This window comes from Rattus norvegicus, chromosome 4 (genome assembly GCF_021556685.1).
Source record: "Rattus norvegicus strain SHRSP/BbbUtx chromosome 4, alternate assembly SHRSP_T2T, whole genome shotgun sequence".
In the NCBI taxonomy this organism is placed as follows: Eukaryota; Metazoa; Chordata; class Mammalia; order Rodentia; family Muridae; genus Rattus; species Rattus norvegicus.
In genome coordinates, this window is record NC_141537.1 from 945,005 (window position 1) to 960,556 (window position 15,552).

The 15,552-nt window shown below is 38.5% G+C and overlaps 1 pseudogene; it reads left to right on the top strand.

Annotated features, from left to right (window-relative positions):
- The window catches only part of LOC148006206 (polyubiquitin-C-like), a 1,402,189-nt pseudogene that overhangs the window by 868,249 nt on the left and 518,388 nt on the right, over nt 1-15,552 (top strand).

Here is a 15,552-nt window from a genome sequence, read left to right on the forward strand (position 1 = left end):
TTTTGGTTGTCTTTTTAAGTAGCCATACACATACCACCTTTTACATTGTCTTTTACAGAGAGGCTCTATGGCTCACGTCTGGACAAACCACACCAGGCCAAAGGGCTCTACGTGGAGAGGTTTATTGGAATGGTAGAGACAAAGGCCAAGGGGTGAAGAGGGGTGGGAGAGAAAGAGAGGAGAAAAAGGGAAGAGAGGAGAGAGAATGGAAGAGGGCAGAAAGGATCTGCCTTTTATGTGAAATGTGGTGTGACTGTAACATGAAATGTATGCTGGAAATGGATGACCGTTGCCTTGACAGCAGATGCTCAGGTGACCAGATGACAACATTGCTGGAGGTAAAAGCAGTTCCTGATACCAACATTTGGGAATTTAGGTCACCAACTGGGACCCTCCTTTGTACCTGTAGCATACCTGTCAAAAAAAACTAGATCTAACCATGCAGGGATGGCACCTTGTGTTTGTACCTTAGCAGCTGCTGAACTCCTTATTGAAGAATAAGAAAACCTAACATTTGGGTTGCCTATAATGGTCTTCTCCTCTTATAACATGTCACAGCTCCTACCTTTCAAAGGTTTACAGAATCTACCTCCCTCCAAGGTTCTTTCTCTTCAGGTAGCACTAATAGAAGACTCCACACTAACCTTTCAATCACACCTGCCTTTCCAATCTTCTTTCTCCACCAAATACTAACCACTCCTTATCTCACCCCTGCACTAAAACCTTAGAGGAATTATTACCTCACCCTTCACACATACAGGAGGGCAATTTGCCTCAGACCATCTATACATGGTATACAGATGGAAGCTCCTTTCTACAAGAAGGAGCCATAAGAGCCAGCTGCCCCATAGTGTCAGACACTGAGGCACAGGCCCTTCCTGCTCATATCACCAATCAACAGGCTGAAGTAGTAGTCCTTACCCATGCCTTTCAACTGGCACAGGGACAAACCCTCAACATCTACACAGATTCTAAACATGCTTTCCATATCATCCTGACCCATGCCACTAACTGGAAGGAGCATGGGGTACTTATGACTAAAGGAGGATCAGTAACTAATGCAAACCAAATTATGGCCATGCTAAAGGCCTCCCATCTCCACACAGCTATTGGGTTTGTCCACTGCCGATCCCACCTGACGAATGACTCTTTTGTCTCCAAGGGAAACAAGGGAGCTGAAGAGGCAGCCAGAGCTGCGGCCCGTAGGTGCCTACACATGTCTCACCCTCCCCAGGACATTCTTACACTGCAACCCACATCCCCACTCTCACTTCCTAACACTCATCAAATTCTGTCCTATTTTGGCCACATCTTTCATCCTAACAGCAAGGCATTGTCTTATTTTGTTAAAACCCACCTGAAGCCTACTCCTAAGGACTTAAGTTTCTTAAAATCCATCACTGCCTCTTCCAAAGTCTGTCAAGTGTCAGATTTCAACCTCTGGTATTGTAGCACCCCTTTTTCTACCCAACAAGGCAGAGGTTCACTTCCTGGAACTGACTGGCAACTTGTCTTTACCCACATGCCAAATGTGCCAAGTACCTCCTAGTTTTGATTGACACATTCTTGGGGTGGGTGGAGGCATATCACACAACTAACAAAAGGGTTCAGACAGTTTCTGAGCTCCTCTTCCAAGAGATCATCCCCAATTTTCATACCGTCAGTGAGACAATGGTCCCGAATTTACTTCCCAAATTTCTGAAATTCTGTCTAAGGCCCTAGACATCACCTGGCATTTTCATATTCCATACCACCCTCAATCTTCAGGTAAGGTAGAAAGAACTAACTGCTCCCTAAAAACCACTCTTGTCAAACTGTCACAGGAACTTCGATTGGGCAAAACTCCTACCTCTGGCCCATTTTAGGCTACAAGCTCTTCCCAAGTGACCTCTTTTTGTCTCACCTTTCAAACTCATGTATCGATGTCAGTACTAATTCCTGGTCTTTCAAGTAAATGCGCTCCCCTCCTAGACCATTGACTTACCCCATTACTTTGTCACCCCCTTTCTCTCCTATGGAACTCTACTGACCAACACTGACTAAGGCCACACGCTGTCTCCTGTCCACTACCTATCAACATTTGAGACCAAGTTCTTCTGTCCCCTCCAGATCAGCAGCTCTTAGCTGTCTCTCCTAAATGGTAGGGCCCTTCATGGACCCTGCTCTCTTAAGCTCCACAAGATGTTGAGACCACCCACCTTGTCCCCAATCCCAGAAGAATGAGACTCCACTCTAGCATCTGTGCTCCACTCCACTGGATTAGACCTGGGCTTCTCATCTGATCGTTTCCATCCATAGTATCACTTACATCTAGAGATTTGAGGTTCAAGGAATCCCCACTGATAACAAACAGACTTTCCCAATAGGATCAGGAAACTGCTCCATGCTGGGAGCCAATCCAAATTTACTGTCATCCCTATATCTGTCATTCCTTCTACATATTATGTTCTCTTTGTCTGCTTCCTCTTTGACCAGACAAAAGATGATTGCAAAAAATGGCCAGACAAATATGGGGGCTGCCCACATTGGTCGTTCCAGATACATATGTTAGGATCAAGGACCAATCACTTCTGTCAGCAATGCAAGACCCTGTTCTTCTATATACCAGACCCATGGAATCCCAGGTAGAAAACAGGAGTTGTTGGTAAACTCTAATGTAAAAACCAAGCAGGGTCTTCAGTGAGTACTATCCACATCTAGAGAAATTTTGTCCAATTTCTCAAAATCTAGATATCAGAAAAATAGGAGAAATAATCAAACACTCCTCCAGGGTCCTTACGTCCTTGACATCCCCCCCTCACAAATGGTACTAACTTGTCATTTAGCTTTTTGATTCAGACCCTGACCTTGGTGTACCAACTCCTTATGGCACCCAACCTGGTCACTTTAAAGACTGCTAGCTATGCAGTATACCCCTTAAACTAATTCACAATTGCCAATTACAGCCTCTCTAGTGATACTGCCCAATAACCTTACCTCAGCTTCTATCAGCTGCCCTATAGTAATGGAACCAAGATCATTCATGGTTCAGAACCAAGAAGTATACCTTTTGAGTGTGCACAGTATTGTAATCTGTATTGACAATAAGTCAATATTACTTCCTGAATCCTATTTGAGCCGATATAAAGGTAGGGGAAGAAAAGAATGAAAATGGCGGCCACCACATTCTCAAAGCTTAAAAGGTAAGATATTCCAAAAACAGTTAGAAAACATTTACTGGGAGTCTAATCCTGATGCTGAAACCAAACAACCAAAAAAGAAAGTCATACACCAACATCTCTGATGACCATACGTGCACAAGGCATTAATAAAATACGTGTAAACCAAATGCATTAACACAAACAGATTTCCCATTAGGCTTAAGGCAACTTCATCCCAGAGATGGAGGAAAGAGTCAATACATGAGAATTAACATAATCTACCACATAAGTACAAGTACCACCCTATTGCAAACATAAAAGACCTTTGATAAAATACAGCCTCAATTTGAGATGAAAGTCTTGCAGAGAATAGAGATACAAGGGATTTACCTCAACTTGATAAAGGCAATATACAGCAAAAGTCATTCATAAGAGAGAAGAAGTCAAAGTATTTGTGTTGGAATCAGGACCAAGACAAGGATGTTCACTCTTCTCACTTCTCAACAAACTTCTTATAGTGTTAGGTCAAGCAATTAAACAAGTCAAGGTAATGAAGCAAATACAAATGAGAAGGGAAGAAATCAATATATGTTTACTTTCAGGTTTTAAGATTCTATACATAAAAACTAAATCTTAAAAAAAAAAACTCCTAGAGCTGATAAATATTGATAAAAGTTGAAAAACACAAAGTTAAAGCACAGGAATCAGTATCCTTTTTATATACAAAAGACAAACACAGAAAGCAAGGGGACAATACTATTCTCAAGAAACTAAAACAAAACAAAACAACAACAAAATACTTGAACTAAATATGACAAAGGAATGTGTGCCATGAAAACTGTAAAACACTAAAGAAATTCACTGAACATATTCCTGCTTAAGAAACAGCTACAGGTGTTTCTTGCCCTCTTGCTAAGAGCAGAAGAATAAATAATACTCTGTTAGTACTCAGTGGCTTCTGGGATTTTCCTAACATTCACATCACCACAGAGAACTACAAACAACTAAGAAACCTCTCAAGTTATTGAGAAGCAAATCCCAAGCTTCATGCATTTTTCATGTAAATAAAATAAACCATTTAAGTATCAAGTTTAAAATGGAGATAGGATCTAGTATGCACCCCCCCCCCCATTACCACAGTCGTGTGGGTGCGACTCAGTGTGACAGCTCCAAGGACTATGTGTCCCGAGAGCTATGTGTCCTGAGGACTTGATGCTGTTATGCTGTTATGGATTTCTACTCTGTTCAGTGCCAGCATGTTCCTCCTAATCTAAGAATTATGGGAAAATTCACTCACTGGCCAACATCTCTGGCACTAACAATTGATTTCTTATACACATTTTTGCCCTCAGCTTCCTGATGAGATTTATTAAAAATTGCTCTTGAGTAGATACTCATTCTGAGGATTTAAAGTAGATATGACTGATATTTATATAAGTGGTTAGATCTGTGAGTCTTTTAAGGATACTTTTTAAGAATAAATAATGAAATAATACTCCTGTCTTTATTTAGAAGAAAACTAAAACAATTACATTGCAATTTAATGATGCTTGAAAAATTTGGCTGGGATATATAAGTGATAGAACAAAGAATAAAGCACAAGGGTTAGGGCATCCATCAACTATGTGGATCTGTTGTGTATGATGGGCTGGAACACTGTTCCTTCTAACATAAACTCTGTGTGTGTGTGTGTGTGTGTGTGTGTGTGTGTGTGTGTTTGTGTGTTTTTGTGTGTGTGTGTGTGTGTGTGTGTGTGTGTGTGTTTGAATTTTCTCTCTTCCCTGGTCTTTCTCACTGACGCCAAGGAGTTAAGAGTTCATAGGTTTTTCGCTTGTCATAGAGAGTGCCAACCCCCCAGTAACTTAAGCTTTGCTCCCTCAGAAAACTGTCTGTTGAGTAACATCTCTAGTCGCTGGCTGCCTGTGGCAGCATCTCCATAGGTGTCTGGATCCACCCCCATCAATAGCTTTAAGCACTGATGCCCAACGGCTGCCTGCCTCATTTTACGCACCACACAGATGCCAACATTGATCACCAGCAATGGTAGAAAATCGTTTACTTTTAATTTAGAAGAAAATCGAGTTTCAGCTTAATTTTCTGTGTATTTCTTGATGGATGTGACTTGATGGAAGAGACGGACTGCCCAGAACTGCAGTTATGAACTGTTGTGAGGTGTGTTTTTCTTATTTGTAAAGACTGACAAATAAGGCCCTGCCAATGCCATTCAAATAAAAAAAGAAAAAGGAAAAGAGAAATGTAGCTTTCAATTTCTTACCATTTTATACCAGATGGAAGATAAAAATGACAATGTCTATTATTATTAATATTAATATTATTATTATTTTGGTTTTCACTGGAGAATCACTAGGGACTATTATGTTATTTAAAATTCTTTACATGGTAGTATAGATGAAGGACTCAGACTAAAATATTTCCTTTGTAATATATATTTCATATGTGGAAATTATAGAACTGACTTGCGAGGCTTACTCTTTCTAAAAATATAAAAAAAAATCAACTATCCATTAAGAAATAGAACTCACTTAGCTTCTCCATACCTGCCTTCATGGCCACAAGAAGCAATTTCATCTCTTGAGCAAAACAGAATCAATTTCTTTGCGTAGAATCGGGATTCTTACTCACTGATTAATCTGATATTAGGTCTGCAATAAAATAAGATTTAATCATTATGTTAAAACAGATTTTCCTTAAATTTTATTAAGGAAATATGGTTTCTATTATTTTCAGGTGCAAATATTTAGGTTCCAAACACCTGCATGAATGGCCATTATTTCTATACTTAGTACAAAAACTAATAAAATTGTTTTTTTTTTTCTTCAGCACTGTTCAGACTAAAGCACGTCACAATGAACTCACGGTATCATGTTTTAATAAATGGAAACCATCCTGTTACATTGTAACACAGTCCCTGGGGTAGGCAAGGATGAAAGTGGTAAGAAGGATGAAGTCCACCTCCTTGCTTAGGAGAACAATGCAGCTCACTATAATTGGAAAAACAAAAAGAACTTTCTTGGAATGGTTATTTTTTCTTTCCTAAAAGAACTTTCTATAGAACTTAAAACTAATATGTTAAAGAAATTTCAAGTTTCTGCCAGCCATTTGATTAAACAAAAACTTACTAATCATTTTTAGAAAGTTTGGTTCCCTGTTTCCCATATCCAGATACTAAGTCAGTGTAACTAGATGATCTCATCTATACACTACATCCATCAATAAATGCGTGCGCGCGCACACACACACACACACACACACACACACACACACACACACAAACACACACACACAAATATATGCACATTATGTAAATATTTTTATATACTATAATGACACTTTATCTTAAACATTAAAGTTTTTCTACACACAGGTAAAAACAGTCTAACAGCATTATTTTCTATTTGTCATGAAACAAGTGCACCTTCAACTAAAAAACCTGAGCTCAATTTTTGTCAGTAGTAACTGCTTTACAGAACATTATTCCAGTATCGATAGAAAAACACCTTATCAGCATTTGTAATATCCAAACCAAATTTGCAATCTCACCCAGATGTATAAATGTGCCCGGCACCTGAACCATAAAGAAGTCCATTAATAATGGGTAAGTATATTAAAGAAATTGGTCATTGTTTCTGGATAATATTATTAGGTTAAGCATGATGTGTGCTGTTATAGAACCTTTTCTGCTACAAACAACACTGTTAGTAAAGCAAGACCCAAACCTATCACTTTAGCTAATTCCAAACAAAGCTATTCTGTGTACACTGCAGTAGCACATAGTTAAAAAAACTACTCACTGCCTCTTTTTCACACATATTGAAACACCTCAATACTCTATGAAAAACTGCAAAGTTATTGCACCACCAGAAATACACAGTATAATATCTAACTTCATTTCAGTAGAGCATGAGACTTAATCTCAGACTCAAGGGCACCAATTACAAAAGGAATTTACTCTAACTAGTCCAAATAAAAGACACACAATCCAGGTACTTTATTTACAGGTCATAAGCCTAATAGGGCAGGTTTAGAGCTATACTAACCTATTTCCATGCCATAATGTCCCTTGTTACTTGCTGTTTTTCCAGGCCATATGCTCAGGGTCCATCTCCTTACATGGTGGTTTCCTCCTCCCTTGGTCTCCTCTCTTGTTCCCCATTCTCCTCTCTCTTGAGACCCTCCACTCCATCCTTAAGTCCCACCTTTCTTCTTCTATTCCCTAATCACAGACTCTATCCATTTTTGATGAGTTAAACTAAGAAGCAAAGTTTACAAAGCATCACTTGGGGTACCTGAGGATCTGCTCCTCAGGGCTTCCAGATCTTGGGAGCCAGTATGTAGGGAGCATTTAAATACAACCCCACCAATAACTTTTCCTTATCTGACCAATAACCATCAACATCTTTACCTAATACACAGCCCATACAGATATTTTCAGATCCTAGCACCCATAGCTATGGCTTCTGGTAAAATGTAAGTACATGTCACATTCTTACAAACTCAAGACAAACTGAGCAGATTATCCAGTGTTTTCACAACAGTCCACTATTTAATCTGCAAGAATTTAAGTGTCATCAATAACAATCCAACAGAAAATGCCACTAAACAAAGACAACAGCCATGATATATTATATTCCAAAGTTACAACCATGAATTAAGCTTTAAAAGGAAGTTGCATTACCTTTATATTTTAAGGACTTTTAAAATAAGAGTCTCACTTGGAAATTATGCAAAGTTCATGTTTGACCACTGAGTATTGGCCATGCACCCCCACTGCCCTGGCCTGAGAGGCAACACCATAGTGTTCCTCTTCACTGGGCTAGCTGACCTGTTCCACAGTGCAGCAGAGTGCATGGGTCTCTCCACAAGCAGAGTGAGCTACTCTATCTGAGATTCATGGAAATGCAAGGATACACGGTCCTCAGTGGAGGGCAAACTAGACAAGCACATGGAGAAAGGATGTGGAGGAATAGTTGGAGAAATCAGAGACCAAGACACAAAATTGTGAAAGAGTAATCACTGAGAGTCAGAATGTGACTAATAGAATTTAAATTGTTGCTCTTGTAGAATGAAAAGTAAAGTTGCTAACAGGGTAGAAAACATCTACATCCTGGGAATCCAGGAAGGGTTTGTAAAAGGCCCCAAACATGTGCAGAGATTAAATAGGTCTAAACGGAATCATCAAAGAGATGATTCAGGAAACAGCACACAAAGGAAGTCACAGATGGATCAAATGCTCTGGTTACATTGACCTAATTTCTTAGTATAAGGAACAAGAAATCAGTTTCCAAAAAACACGAAAGATGCTTCATCTAACAATACAAGTCAATATTAGACCTGATTTTTATAGAGCTAATGTGTAGAAGTCAAAGATACTAATTTCTAAAATGACTCTTTGTACATTTAATTTTTGTGCGATGTCTAATAATGACTCACGGAGAATGTGGTATTGGAAAAAAAGTAGAAGAAAGGCATTGGAAAAGGAGTTTTAGGCACAGGTTTGGCTGTAAATTTAGTAAAAGACAATCTAGTCATTTTATATCTATCAAATACTTTTACAGGCTCCAAATGGGTCAAAGACCTTAAGATACAAAAATGAATGTCATGAAGTTAAAACAAGAATATAGTATCAAAGTATTATGACCACTTTTTTAAAGGAAAGGAATATTTCATTTTGTGGAACTTAAACATTTCCTCTAGTATTTGACTTCCGGTGGCCCATCCAAAAGAAATGAAAAAGATATGAATTATAAAAGGATGTTAAATATTTTAAAACTCCAGTGGCTAATAAGATGAAGCTAATTAAGTAAGCAAAGAAAATATTCTGCTGCAAAACCATGCTTGGCCAGCCAGTGATGGAAAGCAAGACAAAAGAAGATTAGTTTCCTGCTATTTTCAAAGAACAAGCACCTACCCAGGTCAAAATCTAGATGCAGACTACTAAAACAAGCAGCTGACTTGGAGTCTACCCACCAGACTGAGCAACAAAGGAACTTAGAAACACCAACAAACATGCACAACAGTTTTTTTTCCCCTCATTTTGACAGATGTTCACTAAGTATTTTCTTAGTGTTCAGCATGGGACACGTACTGTGTACTTCCTTCAGTTACACGTCCCTTGCTTTCTAGAACTTAAATTTCTATCTGTTTAATAATACGAAGTAGGAAATTCAGAAAGGAAAAGCAACATGGTACACAAGTATGCTGAAGAAACTGACCACAAGCAATCAAAAAAAGACTCAAATAGCTCAGGAAGTTATCCCAAGATCTACTGACACAAATCACTAATCTCAAAATTTTCCGATAACATTTAACAGCTAATAAGAGCCCTAGAAAACTTGAAAAACTGATACACATATAAATTATAAATATGTGTCTACAATCACCCTTCCTGGTGGACCGTGTAAGCAGATGATGGCAACCAAGAAAGACTAATTCCAGAAAAGAAATCCAGATGGCCAGATTCTGTTTTTCCTCAACAGGGTCGTTTCTAAAATAACCATTGTTTTTTTTAAATCTGACAAAACAGGAAACAGAAGTAACTGGGATAAAACCAAAATCTAGATCCTTTCTACTCTGTTATATGTCTTTCTTCTCGTTAATGTGTTTCTAAAACAATGATTTTTTTTTTAATATTTGTGGTTTTATAATTTATTCTACAAGGAAACCAATGGGAAAGACTTGCCAATTTCTTTGGAACTGTAATGCAGGGTAGTAAAACAAATGAAGATCTTGTGATTGTAAAGAGACTAATTTTCCAACAGAGTTACGGAAATATTTTTTCTAAGAAACCAGCTCAGTCAAATGAGGCATTTAGACTCTGGTTACCATAGTGCTTGTGTCTTTCCTTGCGCTGGGGTTCCCTGCTCTGTAGCCTTCCCTTGAAAGTTCTGTTCTCTTGGTGTCATCTCCTGAAAGCCGAGATTAGGTACCATGGTGTCTGCTTTTAAGTTCTAAAAAATACTGAAGAACCTAAACTTTAGTGTCTGCATGGTGACATAAGCCACATCGCTAATAGCTCATCTAGTTAATATGAAAAAATCATGCTTTCACTCCCAACCTAAATTGGGATTGAGTTCCAGGTGAACATCATCCTCCAGTTCCAGTAACCAAAACTATACACTGGTCATTGCTCAGATTTCGATTTTGTTTCGATTCATGTTGTCACTTGTAGAAGTTTGGACCCGGTTCTTCCTCCAAGCCCCATGCTCCCAGAAATAAGACAGAGACTCAAAATATATTAACAAATACCTTGGCCATAGAGCTAGACTCTTCTCTGACAAATTCTAACCCACTTACTCAAATCTACATTCCGCCATGTGGCTCATTACCTGTGCTCAGGAACCACGAGTCTGTCTGGTCACGTTTTCCAGGGCAAATCTCTCCAACCTGGCTCTATCCCAGAATTCTTTCTGCCTCCTGGATGTCCCACCTTCTATTCTACCCTTTCCTATAGGCCATAATTTTTTTTAACTGAAAGGTGATATATCCATACAAATACACAAGATACTCTCTCTACAGTCACTAGCATTCTTAAAGCCTTCAAAGTGCTAATTATTCCAATTCTAATTTTACTTCTAATGCACCAACACCAACACCAACATTCAGAGACCATCCATGGGAGGACTATTGCTTTAAAGAACTTATGTGCACCGGCTTTTCCTTTCAGTTTATTCTGGTAATAATGCCACTCCAGCTGGGTGTTAGTATCAGGATGAAAAGGTGTTCTATGTACACCAGCCTGGCCGGGAACTCATAGAAGTTCACCTGCTAGGATTAAAAGCTTGCTCCACCAAACATGGCTTTGATGAACTGACTCAATCTAACAGCAGCAGAGTCAGTTTTCTGTGGCCTTTGGTTTCTTACAATGAAAAACAGGCAACTCGGATACCAGGTTCAGATTGTAGGAGAAGAAAATGAGACAAAAAACTACAATCAGACTTTTGTAATTCTGGTATAAGTAGGTATAAATAGATTTTGAGAGCAGGTTGCTCAGAACAAAGAAACATAGAACACACAAGCTCTCCTGCCTCACTACATAAGCCAGACAAAAGAACAATAGACCAGAAGGTAAGTGTCCCTAGCCTAAAATCAATTCCTTTACATTCAAAAAAATCCCTTTCAGAGCTGAGTCCAAACTATCCAGAACAAAATAAAGTCTTGCTGGTAATCTAGAATTTTCTAGTATTTTCACATAAGAGAAAAACTGACTTTCAAATGAAACTGCAAATGTAGCTATCTTGTCCAGAAAGAACTAAAGAAAAATGCTAAATAAATGCTTCTAATACCAGTAAGTAGTACACACATAAACCTGAAATTTCATTTGCAAAGCAGACTGCCCAGTTGACTCAACTCAATGATACAGAATTATCCAAAACCCAGAAGTTAGTATGTTTACCTACATTAAGGGAGGAGTTATTTGAACAGAAGAGAAAGTCTGAAGACACAGTATAGCAGCAAATTCCCCTTAATGTGCAATAAAAAGATATAGAAAATATCCAGAAACTCTCATCTATGTGAGATAACGGAGTCCTCAATTTAAGATACTCTTCTCTGTATATTTCAACGTACACTAAAGCAGTACTATTCTAATTTTCCTATACCTGTGATAATAAAGGGTAGCCAATTTGAACAAATGAATAAATTTAATTGAGAAAGAACAAAATACTTTCCAAAGAATATATTGTTATCATTTCAGATACACACACAGACACACAGACACACAGACACTCACTCTCTCTCTCTCTCTCTCATGTGTCAATTTTTTTAAACAAACAAGAATACAGATCTTTAAGATCTGCTATACTTCTTACACCCAGGAGACAAAGAAGAAAACAGTATCAACATGCCTTCCAGAGCTCTGATGTCTGGGTGCCCTCAATACTGACATATTGCCTAAATGGAAAAAAAGAGCATTCAAACCCAAACTAATTCTTCTCATTAAAAACATAGTTAGTCAATTTTAAAAAATCACATTTAAGAATAATGTTAACATAATATAGAATATATTATGGACTGAACTCCACCTTAATCGATGAATTTCCATTTCTTCAGTTTTCTGATAGAATGTTCAATCACTTCTAACAATAGCATAGCATTATTTCCTATTCTACATTCTAACCTTCTTCCTTTAAGATTATAATTTTATAAGATAAATCTGATTATACAATTTAGTTATGTGTAGTTTCACCTATTTAGCTTTGATAAACTCCATTCTGCACAACTCTACAAATTTTACTTAATGAAACAATTACAATGGCTACTACTACCCAATGTTGTTGATAAGTAATAAAACACAAGAAGTTTACAAGGAGTTAGATTAATTCTCACAACACTATAGGGAAAAATTACTATCACCCACAACTTGTATATTAGTAATATAAGTTCAACACCTGGTACGTGCCCAAATTGGAATTTATTTCCAGTCAGTCTGATTTCCAAGCTCTTAAATTATCATACTTGTTGTTATTAAAATCTCGTTGTAATAAAATACCCACCACACCCATCCAAATAGAGCACACAAAACTAACACAGTTCCACTTGGTGAAATTTAATGGGAGAACAAGTCAAGGGAAAGGGCAAGAGAAAGAAGAGAAAAGAATGAAGAGAAGAGAGAGCATGAGGGCAGAAGAAGTCTGCCTTTCATTTGGTATATGACATAACTATTCCCACAAGGAGTTGGGATTTGGACCAAAGGAATACTGGGAAGTAGGGCTGTTGCCATGTCAACAGTTACCAAATGGTGTCGCTGCTCAAGGCAATTCCTGATACCAACAATACTGCTGTTATAATTCAACATATTTCAAAAAGTAGTTCACAAAAAAAAACAAAAAAAAAAAAAACAAAGTCTATACACACAGGGAATTGTTCTTTCATCATTAGCTGTTACTAGTTCTGCCGCATGACTATTATATTTATGGAGATGAAAGTAAATATTATCTCATAAGGAAAATTACTGACTTAGAATAACCAAAGATTGTTAATAAGGATTATTATAACCCAACTATTAGGTTAACATTACTTTATAATAATATTACTTCTAATAATCCCCCTGGTGTTCCAAAATATGATAGTACAGGTCCTAAAACTGCCACCCATTTCTCCTTGTTTCAAGCTCTGGCCGAATCTTTCCTGCACTGTGACAGCCAACTCTGTGAAAAACTGACTCATAAAAGGGCAGTGAAAGAACACAGACTAGAAACCATTAAAAAAAAAAGTCTATTCAGTCCCAAAAAAAAGGACACCTGCCTGGTAAGATAAAGGAGAGAGCAAGCAGTGAAGATCCAGGTAAATATATTTAAAATGCAAATTATACCAGCCCTCAACAAACACCGAGAAGTCAACAAAATGATCTAAGTATTAAAAAGAAAAAACAAGGGGCTGGGGATTTAGCTCAGTGGTAGAGCGCTTACCTAGGAAGCGCAAGGCACGGGGTTCCGTCCCCAGCTCCGAAAAAAAGAACCAAAAAAAAAAAAAAAAAAAAAAAGAAAAAAAGAAAAAACAAAACAAACAAACAAAAAATCCCAAAAACCCCAAACCACTCTTTCTCTTCAACAAGGTGGCCAAGTAGCAGATACCAACATGCAGATCTTCATGAAAACCCTAATGGGCAAGACCATTACTCTTGAGATTGAGCCCAGTGACACCATCAATAATGATCCAAGACAGGGAAGGCATCCCACCGACCAGCAGAGCTGATATTTGCTGGCAAACATTTGGAGGATGGCCACAACCTGTCCAACTACAACATCTAGAAAGAGTCCACCTTGCACCTGGTGCTGTGTCTGCACAGTGGCATCATCGAGTCATCCCTTTGTCACCTTGTCCAGAATTACAATTGTGACAAGATGATCTGCCACAAGTGCTACTCATGCCTGCACACAGTGTAGTCAACTGCTACAAGAAGTTCGGCCACTCCAACAACCTGAGCCCCAAAGAAGAAGGTCAAATAAGGCTGGGGCCATACCTGGCCTGTGACCCTGTGACCAAATAAAATCCATTGACAGGGGCAAAAAAAAAAAAAAAAAAAAAAAAAAGAGAGAGGGAGAGAGAGAATGACAAATAAAAATATCAAGCTGGGCACAGGACTTAAACCCTAGCATTAAGAGACAGAGGGCAGGCACATCTCTGTAAGTCTGAAGGCAGCCTGGTCTACAAGGTGAGTTCCAGGACAGCCAGGGCTATACAGAAAACCCTGACTGTAAAACAAAACAAAATTCTGACAATTAGCTTTTCTTTGTAAAACCATTATGACTCTTTAGCATATCCAACAAAAATTCATGTATTGGTGGCAAGAAAATACACTGTTAACTATGAATACTCTATGCTGGTACAGAACACCAGACAAACCCACATTTGGAAAATAGCTGTGTAAGAAATATGGTAAGACACACATTTAAACAACTAACATTATTGGATTTTGTACTAAAAACTGAGATCTTACGAGTAAACTGTAGTGGTTTGGCTTGATGCTGCTTGTATATTATTATTCATATTGGTTCCTCAAGAGGGGTTGCCCCCACCCCACAAGCAGAGCATCATGTACTTAGGTGATGCTATGTGAACCTTCTCTCCACTTTAATAGGTCAATAAATGGTTAGAGCCTATGATTGGGTACTGGATAGGAAAGGTGGGACTGGAGGCTCTGGAGGGGGTGGCAGGTAGAAGGAGAAAAAGAATGAAGGAAGAGGAGAGAAGGAAGCCACTATACACCAGAATCATGTGGCTGGGAGAAACCAGAAGTAGTAAGGAGTCTTAGAATTGGGAAATAAGTTAGTATTGTATTAGATATGGCCAATGTAGGCATATAACTTATAATTAAAATATTTGGATTGTGTGTCTTTTACATGGGCTGTTAGGGTTGGAAATTTTAGTAACAAATTGACAAACCCATGTCTGGCTTAGAACCGAAGTAACCCGATACGGAAATCCACCCCCATCCACTCATTATTAACAACTAGGGCTTCACTCTAAAGCTGCTTCAGGGTGGAAATTAAGCATGAGTCTAAAGGGTATACAGAGAGCTAGCTGAGAGGCTCCCTTCCCAAGTCCCAAGCAAACCTAGGCAACCAGAGGTACCACACCAGTCCTGAGCTGGGACACAAGGTGGCGCCAATCCCACAACATAGTTGGGGTTCCCTGAGTCTGAGAGAAAAAAAAGAAGGACAGGAAGTCAAGGTTGCCTGAGATGAGGCCTTCACAACTGAAAATTAGCAACTGAAAACACAGCAGGTATCTTTCCAAAGCTTTCTCACAGATAACAATGGGCTGATCTAGGCATCTCTCTCCCAAGTCACCCTTCCCATGCATACTTTGATTTCTAACATCCCTCCACTTCTAAACACAGGTAGCAAGACCAGCTCCCTCAACTGCTTACACTGCAGGCTGTGTAAGATCA